The sequence below is a fragment of the Thunnus thynnus genome, chromosome 11 (genome assembly GCF_963924715.1).
Source record: "Thunnus thynnus chromosome 11, fThuThy2.1, whole genome shotgun sequence".
Classification (NCBI taxonomy): Eukaryota; Metazoa; Chordata; class Actinopteri; order Scombriformes; family Scombridae; genus Thunnus; species Thunnus thynnus.
In genome coordinates this window covers 12,549,094-12,560,542 of record NC_089527.1, presented here as the reverse complement: position 1 = coordinate 12,560,542, position 11,449 = coordinate 12,549,094, and the positions used below count along the sequence as shown (strand labels likewise).

The window sequence follows — 11,449 nt, the reverse complement described above, 5'->3', positions numbered from 1 at the left end:
CAGGAAAAAAATGTTTACCGTGTTCTCCATCTTAGTTTTGTGTGTTAGTGTGTGCTAACATTTCCTAGTCAGCACTAAAGACAAAGTCATTAGTTTTTCAGTTATTTGGTCATTCACTAAAGTATTGGGAAAAACTTACAATTAACGTCAGACGATGGCACTAGATGAAAAATTAAGGGATTGACAAAGTTTTCACGATTCATCTTGAGTGTTACATGAATGTCTGTACCAATTTTATCCAATAGGCTAGTAGTTGAGATATTTCAGTCTGGACTAAAATGACGGACTTGTTGCCAAACAGACAGACATTGACAGAGCTACGTTGCTAGCATAACTAAATATTGTTGTCCTTTTTAAAGTTGCAACATTTGTGTGATTATTTCCAGATATTGTGTTTTTGGGTTTTTAGCATTCCTGGAAAAACATAGAAAACCTATGTTCAAACAGTTTATTCGGATTTTTTAGAAGTTGTCTGTTCATTAAAACACAACAGCAATCACTACCTTATCAACTTGATGCAAAAATCCAAGAGAGGTGAGAAAACTGTAAGAGGTACTGCACGCACTTTGACTGTAATAGAAGTTGAAAGTTGAGATTGAATAAAGATTAAATTAGTTCTTTGACCCTACCTGAAAGTGCATGTTTGCAATTGATTTTGCTCCAGGAACACCTTTCTTCCATCCTATTTGTTGACTTTTATTTAGTTAGTTGCCAGCCAGAAGAGACAGGCTCATTTGAGCCACAATGGAATAGCTAGGCAAAGCACTTAAAAGCCTTGGGAAATAAGGTCTGGGTCGCTGGGATCTGGGTTTTCAGGAGCATGGCCAGGAAGGTCAATAAGGGAGTAGAGCTTAGAGCTGTGGCCAATGAGGAAGGCATTGGGAGTGGATGGTAGACAAGGGCAGAAGGTGTTAATAGAATCAGAGTTTCCTGTGGATGAGCTCTCAGAACAGACTTGGCTGGAGGGTTGACAGGTAATCACTGAATGTCATAGGAGAGCAGAAACCTAAGCTGCAACTTTTGGACTGCACTCTTGTCTTTGATATCACTGTCAGAATGTGACACAGGCAATGACAAATCATCACTGTAAGCCTTTCAGTTTTATGTAAAATTCACAAACAACAGCCAGCCCTGTGGTAATACGATGCATAAATGGTGTTGCTCTTCCCCTCTATAAATGCAGCAAGTCTACATTTGGGAAACATAGTATATGCACAGAAACTTTCTCTAACATCTTTCTGCTAAGATGAACAGTAGAATGACTACGACAGAACACATGAACAGACTATAAATCAGAGCAAAGTCATACCTTTGGACCAGCATGTAGTGATTGCGTACTGAAAATAAATGAAATGACGCTGCTTTCAGGTCATGCATCTTTATGACGCCTCTTTGAATTGACACAATGACATTTTGCTCTTGCTTTTCCACACATCTACGTTGCAAGATAGCTATCAACAATGCATCATGAGAGAAATATCAATGTCATTGTGTAAAGTGTCACATTTTACCATGCTGTAGTATCAGATGTTTATATCAGTGTTGCTTTTTTCTTCTCTCTTTTTGTCTCCCTACCTCAGACCCTGTAGCTGTGTTGACTCCAGTTCCAACCCCAGTAGGAACATCAGTGGGTGGGAACTTGACAGAGCCAGCGCCAGGGAGTTAATACCACTCAGTGCTGCTGGAGGTGTGACATAGTCCCAGCCCTCTACACATTGATTCACACAGGATTAAGCCACTGCATGATGCTTCAGGCGGAAGGCCTGGCACAGCTGATTTACCGTGCCTGTCAGACTTAACGTCTTTGGAGGCCTCCTCTGCCCTGCTCCTGCTGTCTTCTACAGAAAGACTAGTAAAAAGTGTTTCCCACCGCACCAACAAGATCACCCAAAGGGATGACTGGCAGTCATCTTGCTCAGGTACAGTGTATATTATAAATCGTGCAGTGTCAGATACAGTCTATCTAGGTGTGCTTGCATTTGGGGAGTTGATTAAGAGGACATTTAACCATTCATTTCTTCTTATTCTAAAGTTGCAGTCATATGGCTTTGTTGTATCTTTCTCCAACCCTATTGGTAGATAGTATTGAATGATTCTGTAAAGTTCTGGATGAAGTTCCGTGCCAACATTTTTAAAATTCTCGCTTTCTACAAAATCTGTGCATGGCAACTGTTAGGTTTAGGGAATGTGTGGCTATGCAAAAGAGATTATGGTAAAATTGGGATTAGGGTTAGGCAACTTAAACACTTGGTTATGGTTGGGGAAAGATTGGGGTTACAATTAATATAAAGATGAATGTAAATTACAGGTCTATGACAGGATACAACTCCGGTCTGCATGAAAGGTGAGCTCGATACATACCCATCCACCACTCCAACCTCCATACCCTCTCATTCCACTTTGCACAGTACATATAGGGTACAATACTTCATGCATTGCCATGAAATGTTGGCTGAAAAGTATATTTCTTCTCAATCCTTTTCCAATCAGCAGTACCCATTTGTGGCACAGTCATGATGAAATAACAGATACATAGTATGTTACGGAGCTGTCATCATCTGAGTAGATTTTTTTTTCTGTGTCAAAAGAATTCAAGAACAAAATAGAGATGGGCAGCAATATTCTCAAATATCAGTCTATACAGTGGCAGATGAGAGCAGCTGCACCCACAAGCCTGTGATCAAAGGAATTTAAAATAAAAAACTATACTGAGTTGCATTTCTGATTCTTTGATTGCTGCCATGGTGATTCCTGCCAATGAAAACATCTGCAAAAATCTGCTTGTTTGGATGAGGATGGATTTCTGTTTTTATATTGCCAAACCCAATCAAAAACAATTACATGCACCACAACATGGAGAAAACACTTGCAGCTGTATTAACCTGAATATATTGGATGCAGTACACAAAGAAGAGCATAGGGATATGGGCAGGGATTTAAGAATGTGAAGAGAGAATGAGCTGGTTGGCTACATAATTGTGTGTAAATCCAGGGAAGAGGATGGCATCTCTGGTAAACGGGCTGGGATCAAATGCCTTTGTTTCCACTCCAGACAGAACTGTCTCTTTGGCTTATTTAAAAAGGCTGGAGCATCACATGGTGATTGTTCAGAGCCTTGGCATACTGAATTAGCTTTTACCATTCATTTGGAAAGATCTAATCAAACATTAATTATTGTGGCCACCTGTGAAAGAGAAGGCGGTGGAGTGTTGCTCATCTGTTCCCTTATGATAGCTGCAGGGTCCTTAGTCTCTGAATCCAGTGAGTGAGCCCCAAACAAGGACCACAAGAGACAGAGAAGCAGATTGCATTCCATCAGATCTAATAGGATGCACAGCAGCATCTGAGCCACGCTACTGTTTGCCAGGTTTTCTGTGGCCACTGAAAGCCTGGCATGATTCCTTTGACCCAGATATTTAGCAGCTTAAGAGCTTTTCTTTTTTAAGATTTTCAGGATAGCTTGTATTCCTCCTCTACTGACAGACATAGACAGGAGCAGCCCAAGCCTGAGCTGTATGAGCTCCATTGCCACTAACTCTTCAAACTGATAGGCTTGAAGAAAATCAGCCTATTCAATCATCCCATTTTTGCAAACCATATCTAACACTATGGTAATCTCAAATGTCTGTCTTTCTGTACTTTGAACAACAATACTGAGATGCCTTGGGGTCATGCTTGTTTTCATTGCTTGTTTATGTTCAAGACCATGTTTTCCAATCAGGTGTGAGATGTTCTGTCAGCCGATGGAGAGTGCTGCTTGTCCTATGAATAGTCAAATTAGACTAGCTAGAGGGAGGATGTAATCTGGGTGCAGTCAGGTATGGCTTCCAGAGCAGAGAAGCCCGAGAGGTTGGCCAGTAATCAGCAACCAGAGGTGTCTAATTGGCATATGGCTGTGTAAGACTACTCTGCTCATTCATCCAAATAGAATACATTCTCTGGCCAACAAAAAATGTGAGACAAAGGCAGTGTTAATAAAAAAAAAAGTGCATATATTCTATTCCAAGGGGGTGAGTCCTATAGATGGAGAACAGTTAACTTTAGCTCTATTCTTTGGGTTGACAGATTTCAAATTATATGCATGTGTATGCATGAATATGCAAAACCCATGCTGCAGTTTCACACTCTGGACAGAATGGAGAGTGATACCAAGGACAGATACAAACAAGAGTTGTATATTGAAATGTCAAACCCTGAATTTGTATTTGCGCTGATTTAAAAAAGACCCTTTGACAAAAAGACCCAAACACTTTTGAATACAGAATAACACATCAAACCTTGAGCAAAATCAGATAGTCCATCAAAAACAGGGCATCTGGTGATCCCACCTCTGGGCACCAAGCCACCTCCACCCTCACAATTCTTTCTCATTAAACAAATTTTGCCCCCACCAAAACATAGCTAAAGCAGCAAAGTAAAAATCTAATTTCCCTGAATGAAATCAGGCAAAAATAATTGAGTACCCAGCGCATTTCATAGACACACCATGTGTAAATAATCTTAAATCTCAAATGCCTGCTGCCTCTCTGTAGTTAATCTACCATCAGATACTCTCTATGATATGTTGTTATCAGGACGAAATGTAGTAAACCCACTGTGTTGCAGTGATCAGTGCAGTGATAAAAGGTAATTAAACTAAAAATGTATTTTTACATGATGCCGTAAATATATTGATTCTTCTGTGAGAACGATACCGTAGAAGCCATCCGTTTCATGATAATTACATTTGGATGTCGAAATCAAAAATGTCAAAATAAACTCTCACAAAGTTCATTATTTGATTTTACTTTTGTATTCAGGTTACTTGTTTGTGTGGGCACATAAATTAGTGTACTGTATCAATGATATAGTACAACCTCTGTGTGTGCCTCAGAGTATCTTTGAGTTCTTATAAACTTTTTTACATCTTCAGTTGCTTTTTCTTTTCGTTGGAACAACTTTCACACACACACACACACACACACACACACAATTTGTGCAATTATATTTAATTTTATGCCAAATTATGTGGTACAATTACAAGTTTAGCTGTGTATCAAGTTTTAGTTTCATGAATGCAAAATGACAAAGAACTGCAGGGAGAGCTCTGTGGGATGATAAATCAATAATAACAAATCTCACAATACCCAAGTGCTACAGTGCAACCAAATTTGTTTTTGGAAAATGAATCACCGCAGTCATGAACACCATAACGTCAGTCTCTCAAAGCATCAGGTGTTACAGATTCAGTTCTGTATTCATTAATTTTGCTGTTGGTGCAACACAATTAGAGGCCTAGTGAATCCAGGACTAATCCCTAACACTCTTAGGACATGAATCACAGTAGCAGGAGATAGGAATAAATGAGCTGCAATAAAAAGGTACTAATACCCTGTATTACTCCAAGATTAAAGTCTCCCTTTCTTTCAATACATGTTTCCACTTCTACCTTGGGAGGCAAGGATGTTCAAGCCTCTCTGACTAATTATTTTTGTTCTATATGGGGGGAAAAGCAGGCATGGTATCACACTTGTCTGCTGGATTTATGATTCATGTGTGAAACAGTGTGGTGCACTTTGGAAGGTGACACTGAATGTCATGTTTCTGGGCTGGAGGTTTCAGTGGGACACTTTCTGCAGCAGCCTGCAGTGTCTGAGACTTTAGCTTCACACAATGTATAATCTTATCCTCTGGTTCCCCCAGCCCACATCTTTGGCCATATTTATGAGTGAGTTACTCATGAATTGTATGCTCTCCCCACAGGAGTAAGAGAGGAAGCAATGGGCTGGACTATGACTCTGAAAGATGACTTTGGGGTCATTGCCTGGACACGGCGAGCTGGGAACTACCTCAGCCTCTTCTTCCTCTTGTCTCTCTTTTCCATTCCAGTCCAACCAGACATTGTGTTTCCTAAGGACCATCATTTCTCATGGAAAACAGGTAAAATGTTCAATAATTCTTCTTCATTATAAATGTGTTAATCGATGCAGCTTTATGACTATTCAAATGCTCCTCATCCAGGGCAAATCTCTTTCTCTGGAGCAAAATCATAATTATTGAATGTAGTCAATAAGGATTCCACACACTGAGATACACAATTACACCTAATTGCTCAACATTTGTCGGGGTTGCTTCAATGGTATTCTATAAAATATGTTCATTTTTCTTTCTGTTCAAGTGTGAGGATTTAACAAGATAGACCTCTGAACCAGTTAAGATTCATAAAGTTGGATATGCTGCATTTGTGAGTGTTCCACACACACTCCAGTACTCCAGACACACCAGAGTCAGACAGTCATTACTACTTCTCATTATTGGGGAAAAATACTGTACCACTACATTTATTTTCAGTGCCACCTGTTCTGTGGGAAAAGTAATCCTCTTCTTTCTGACACAAATTGTTGGGGAGCATAAACCTTGGGCTGCTATTAGACATCATCAAGCCAGTAGGCCCGTACATGTGGGTGGTTAGCATAATAATACCTTTTTTTTTGACAAACTATCCATCCTTAGCCCTGTCATGACAAACAGGCCTTGGATTGTTACCATAATGATGTGTATGCTGTGGTAACATGACACAGTTAATAAGATATTGGTGCACAGTAAATAATCATGAAGCAGTATGTTCTGCTGTGGATTTATGGCCCAGTTACGTCTAGCTGACATGGTTTCATTGAGCAGCATGCTGTGTATTGTTCTGTGAATGTTGAGTCTAAATGTATAGAGTCATAGTATAGAAGTGTTCTTTATAGTATATGTCACTAATACATATAGTATGTTACTTTATTTAGACTTAGCATGTGCAATATTTTATACACAAACATTTACTCAGTATCACCTTGTATAGATTTTAGCTAATATTTTAGAGTGAGTCACGGCTGGAAAACCGTATTGAAAGCTGATGTTGTACGTCACTCTCTTATAAATGGAATTTGAGGTAATCTCACGATTCATCCTTCACTCGCTTCACAAATTCAATTGAAAATGCATTTGCAAAGCAGCTTGAGGAGGAAAACTCGGCCTTCCCACACAAAAGCCTCACTTGCTGTGCGATTAGCACTTTCATTTCTCACTCTGTGGTTGGGTAATGACACTGCCCAAGTGATAAAGAGATTGATTAATTTCACTTGAAAGAGCGTATGTTCAAAAGGGATGTAACCGGGACACCAAGCGTGAGGATTTGACATCCTTGCATGGCTAAGATGGCTTATGCGTTGTTACTTAACTGGAAATGAAAATCACTTTAGAAAGAAGAAAGAAAATCTCAAACTTAAGATGCCTCACCTCTGAATATATCCTCCTAATGTCTGTTTGACTCTAGGGAAAACCGAGGGACTGTACCAATCTGTATCACAATGCTTTGAAGTTAACAACATCTTCGAATCTAACAACACAAACTTCAGTTGGAAGATGAAACGTGTTGTGTTATGAGGACGTATTTGGTGAAGTTGGGTTTAAATGACTAAGCCTTCCACATCTGTCTCAAATTCAGCATCTATGAAGCAGCTCCGGGCTTTATGTCACAAGTCTGAGTATTACTTTCATGTTGGCAAATATTGATTTAACTTCCCCAGACCACAGACATGATATATTTGAATACTTAATTTGGCTGACAAGCTCCCTTTTAATTTTGGACTTGTCAATGTAGGGAAGATGTGCTCTAAATTATGCATAGCCACCCTATTGTGTGTTTGGTGTGTCTATCTAGGCCAGCAGCATTGTGGGATAAATCTTTTGTGGGAGCCAGTTCCCAGAACTGTGGCTAAGCTGGGAGTCTCTGGCTCAAACAGAGAGCTGGAGCCATTTAAGCTTGACCTTCATCAGTGTCTTGGAGAGCAGAATAAAGCACTGAAACACTGCAGCTAATGGCACAATTTAACTCTTTAATTCTCTTTATTTAACCCTTTAAAGTGACTGTTCAAAGAAAATCCCCTTTAAACTGCCACACTTGCCCTTTTAACAGGATGCTACACATTCACCAATAACTTGCAGTGTGTTGAAAAGCAGTGCACTCAGAATAGAACATGAGATGGTAATCGGAGTTAACAATCACCATGTAAGCCTGTAAGGGGTTTTCTCTACAACAGAAGGTAGCAATCAGTTCCCTGTATGTCTCTGATATCCAATTATGTGTGATAAAATGATAGGAGTAATCACATATAATAAGGACTGGATGTTAACTGTTTCCCATTGCAAACACCCTCGCAACACATCACTGTGCGGTCACAGCAGTGATTTGCATTGCGCCGTGTGTGGTTTGTTTTATTTCATTACATTAGAGTTGCTGCCCTGTTGCAGATTGCATATAACTAGTTTATGTGTTGAGGGAATTTATTTTAGAATATAATTGTGCAAGTGAAATTTTGCATTTTATAGCTTTTGCTACCTGAACTCTTGAGAATGCCTCTCAAATTTTGTTCGAGTGATTATATAAAGCCCTGTTATGGCTTCAGAATGCTGATATCCTCCAAAACAGAGCTATTAAATTGGATTTATTTTGACTCCCATAAGCATCTGCATTAAAACACGACAGCGAGACACTGTGCTCATCCAGTGTCAGCTTTAGTCTGCTGAAGAAGTAAGATCTTCTCTCAAGGGTTTTCATTTTTCATCTTTGAGATTAGAATAATTTTTTTGTAGAAGGTCTTGAAAATGCTGGGATTCCTCTATCAGAAGTTATTGTTCTTTCTTACAGCCTAAACAGGCAAAGAGCTGCTTTATTCTTACGTACAAGGGAGAGCTCATCCCAGATGGGGCTGTAGTGTGCATCAAAGGTCTGCTCATTTCTAAAAAAAAAAAAAAAAAAAACCAAAACACACCTTTATTAAAGTTTTTTATTTTGCGTTTTTGACTAGGGAATCCACATAGTTTGGAAAGTTAAATATCTGTATCTCTAGGGAGAAAAACGTGATAATACTACATCATTTTAACAATACATTAGAGTGTAGTAGTGTAGTGTAATGTACAGTATTGAGACTGATTGAGTAAAATAATGCATTTGTATTTTACTAGCGACTATGTATTTCCTCATTTATGGTCACTTGTTTCATTCATTCATTTCTTCCTTTTTTGGCTGTAAAAATATTGTTCTATGTAATCCTGCCAGGGTCCTCAGGAGAACTGAATTACACAGCCTGTCTACTGTTCATCTAAATTATGTGGGAACTTTCAGTTGTAACAATCAGCTTAGGGCCAATGATTTTCAAAAGATTGAGAAATCAATAAAGGTTTTTCTTAATGAGAAGGATCTCAGCTCCTGCTGGATTATTCAAAGAGCTTACAGGTCTGAAGCCCCAGGACCTATTCTTACCCGCCTTGCCTTGTCTCTGCAAGAAAAAACTACACTCATGTGCACTGATACAGTCAGGCAACATTTACATTTCATTTCAGAGTCTGAGTATATTTATTTGTAATTTTACCACAGTGTTGCACCATCAAAGCTGAAATCAAACATCACTGCTGTAGTGAGCTTCTGTTGTTTCTGTAAAAAAAAAAAGCTCAGAGGAGGCTGTGTGCAAGGATCCAGTCTACCAGGATTTCAAATTCAACCAAATGGCACTGAATACTTTACAAGAGGCTCTTTTCTTTTATGGTGAGAAAGAAAAAAAACATTTAAATGCATTCCTCAGCTAGTTAGCATCACTCGATAAGCTGTTTGAGTTGGACGATATTTATCTATATCTATATCTGCCCTGTCAGTTCTTTCTTTCATAGTCAATATTGTACCTTGTGGATGACAGCATTGTGTTATAAAGGGAGTCAAAGCATGGCCTTACTGTGGTGATGGAGGAACAATCAAGAAGTCTCCAAAACCAACAGGTTCCTCTTGGGAGTGTGATTGTGCACAGTTTCCTAAAACCTGTGTAAGTAGCTGACCAAAAGATGCATATTTTTTAAATTTGGGATGGTGACATGAGAGAAGAAATCAAAGGTGTCGTAGGAGGGTTGCACTCAATGAAAAGCTGTCACTTTATTTACAGAGGACAAAATGTTTTTAACTTTCATCAGTGTGAGACTGACATTTTTTGTTTTCTTTCTGTAAATAAAGTGACTGAGTGAGACCCTCCTCTGTCATCACTTGTCAATATAATAAGGATAAAGCGCCAATTTTTATGAGTGTGGAAACTCTACATGTTATATGAAATCAAAGAGTCACCAAGCTTTTAGTTTTCAAGATATGTTGGTTACAGGAAAACTGATGAAGACAAACACAACAAACCTCCTTTGGTGGAGGTAATACCAATGAAGCAACAGTGAAGAACACAAATAATAACAGTATTTGAGGTTAAATCATAAATTTAGGTCTCATGTGACCAATGCTATTAGTGTGAAGTCCCCTCACAGAGCTGGTCAGCTGCAAATGACAAATGACATGTTCAAGAGAAACCAGATTATTGTAGGAAATCTGAGAATGTGTTTAAATGCTCTGCCATAACCTGATTACTCTCATGGAACTACATTCAAAATCTGACATATTGTAACACTAATATGAGTGTTTTCTCCTGTCTGCATGAGTCTGAATGTTACAAAGAACATATTGGTCGCAAATGAACACCCACTTATTTAGACCTATTCATTTCCATTTCTGTTTTGGTCTGAAAATCCTGATACAAGTGTGAGGACTGTTCTTTCTTTTCATCTCACTGTGCTACTGTCACAACAATGCTTTTTCTGTGCTGATCTTTGTCATGGAGGTGTGCTATTAAGGCCACATGAACAGTATGAAATATACAAACACATCTTTTCCTCTCTGTTTTTGCCTTACATCCACACTCAGCCGACACCTTCTCATACTAGGTTGCCAAATACCAACACTGTCACATCCCTCTGCGTCTCATGCAGATGCACAAGGCACCCTTTGGCATTTGTATAGCGATGCACCAGGCTTTCAACTAAATCCAATGTAGACCCATCCGTGGCAATATTAGATGCTCAGAGCAACTGGTGTGGTCTGGTTAGGTTTAGGGAAAGATTGTGGTTTGGGTTAAAATGGTCACTTTAAACGTTATCATAGCAACAGTAAACACCATGACAAAAAACTGTCCTGAGTCACGGTTGGAAACGTGACACTTGCGGTTGGAGGCAGGAATCGAACAGTAGTATCTTGCAGCTAAGTCCACATTTTGCCATCTAACTAATCTAACCATCTAGTCATCCACTCAACCCACCTCCATCTAAGAAGGAAAATGTCACCATATATATATATATGTATATATGTATATATATATATATATATATATATGTCATCAGTTTCATGGCGTCTAATAATGACGTGGATGGGTTTATATTGGGTTTAGCTGAAAGTCCGGCGTGTCTCATACAGACGTTAAAGGATGCCTTGTGCATCAGTATCAGATGGCGAGGGGCATCTGATAGGCAAACCTTGCCTTTAGCTAAAATCCTAAACTGGGGGTATTTGACACCCTGGGAATGAGAATGGGCTAATTCTGCAGGCATTTTGACATCACAG

General features: G+C 39.1%; 1 long non-coding RNA gene across 1 annotated transcript; it reads left to right on the top strand.

Annotated features, from left to right (window-relative positions):
• Positions 1 to 1,353: 1,353 nt before the first annotated feature.
• LOC137192473 (uncharacterized) lies at positions 1,354 to 9,385 on the top strand. The gene is made up of 3 exons (XR_010930571.1): positions 1,354 to 1,919; positions 5,743 to 5,919; positions 7,301 to 9,385. It is a non-coding gene; the product is annotated as an uncharacterized lncRNA (long non-coding RNA).
• Positions 9,386 to 11,449: the final 2,064 nt, after the last annotated feature.